This window comes from Dendroctonus ponderosae, unplaced genomic scaffold, assembly GCF_020466585.1.
Source record: "Dendroctonus ponderosae isolate FM_Combo_2020 unplaced genomic scaffold, Dpon_F_20191213v2 Dpon_F_20191213_1, whole genome shotgun sequence".
Taxonomy (NCBI): Eukaryota; Metazoa; Arthropoda; class Insecta; order Coleoptera; family Curculionidae; genus Dendroctonus; species Dendroctonus ponderosae.
In genome coordinates, this window is record NW_026017110.1 from 44,885,672 (window position 1) to 44,887,179 (window position 1,508).

The window sequence follows — 1,508 nt, forward strand, 5'->3', positions numbered from 1 at the left end:
CCCCTCGTATTTATGCAGCCCAGCCGTGTGTGCTCATGCGTGGGGGATGGGTGGGGGTACAAACGCTTCGGCGCACATGCTGTTTACATGTTTCAACATCTTTTATGTGCACATACAGGGATGAATCGATAGTCCGGATTAGTTTGACTTTTGCTTATGCTATTAAAATCTTGTCTGTTTCGGAGGGAGCCATCGACGCACTTGGTTAGACCTTCCAGCACAAAAACGTTCTGCATAGCAAAAACCCATTTGTCATAATTTTCGCGTCCGATTAACTTCGGTACACTGGAAAGATAGTTGACGGCCATCTTGGTTTACACTCCGTTTTTGACCGATTTACTTCGAACTACGAAAACGCGAGTACAAGTACTTAAAGACAACGACCTAAGTACTTAAAAATGCTTCCACGTTGCGACACAAACGTATTTTCTAAGATCTGGGTACTGGGCCCATGACCTGTTATGATTTCATCAGATCTTAGGACGCAAAAGGAAAAACAAGTTGCCGTCTCAGAATACTTGCATGAACTGCACCTTTATTGAAGTTAAAAGCAATACTACCAACCTAAGAAAACTTAAGTAAAAGGTACCATAACAGTTTTAGAACTTACTTCTAACATCTTCGTCACGGCTTTCTACCATTTTTTTTAATTCCTCATATTTCATGAAAACCTAGCTTTCTTTTCTTTTCTGGGGCTCCCGTTGTAGCTCTTTCCGTTTTGCGTTTTTAGCTTCTCGAGCCAATTAAAATTCGATGCCTTAAAACGGATTAAAACGAACGTCATGTTAATTGTAGTATTTATCCATTGGTAATTTAGCGGTAACATTCCAAATAGTTTCTTATAGTATATTCTTTATAATCCTCACCATTCTGTATCTTCATGTTGAACCCCCAGTCTTGTAGAATTTTTGCAATTTGGTGCACTGTGGTGTCTTTACTTAAGTTGTGACACCTTTCTTCACAAAATGCTAGAAACTGCCACCAGATATATTTTTGATTGCTGATAGTATCTGTGGGCACTGTCGCAGCAACAACTTCTTTTATTGAAGTAGGTGATTTGACACCAAAACAAGACATTTTTTAAGTTGAAATAACAATTATGATTTGAATAACTTTGGAATGTCCGGATGACATTTGATGTCTAATTCAACAGGAAAAGAAACTTGTCAACTAATTTATTTTCGTAAGCAATGATCTGATGATAAGATAATTGCACACTTCAAACGGATAGATTATCATGCGAAGGAAATATTCGGGGGTAATTGCACAAGTGCTTCAAAATTAGCGATAATTTTGCATGAAAGCTTGTTGTCGAAAAACTGCATGAGATTATTTTCATATTGTACATATTTAAAATAAACGAATGAAGTTTTTACAAGACAACAAGCTCGAATGCAAAATTATTGGTTTATTTTGAGGCACGAGTGCAATTTCGATTAATATTTCCTGAGTAAACGTGGTAAAAGTAAATGTGGTTTCATTTTATTATTTTAATAATTATTTGATGT

General features: G+C 36.6%; 1 long non-coding RNA gene across 1 annotated transcript; it reads right to left on the minus strand.

The window, feature by feature from the left end:
* Positions 1 to 501: 501 nt before the first annotated feature.
* On the minus strand, positions 502 to 1,295 carry LOC125502489. The gene is made up of 2 exons (XR_007280238.1): positions 867 to 1,295; positions 502 to 757 (listed from the first exon to the last, which is right to left on the minus strand). It is a non-coding gene; the product is annotated as an uncharacterized LOC125502489 (long non-coding RNA).
* Positions 1,296 to 1,508: the final 213 nt, after the last annotated feature.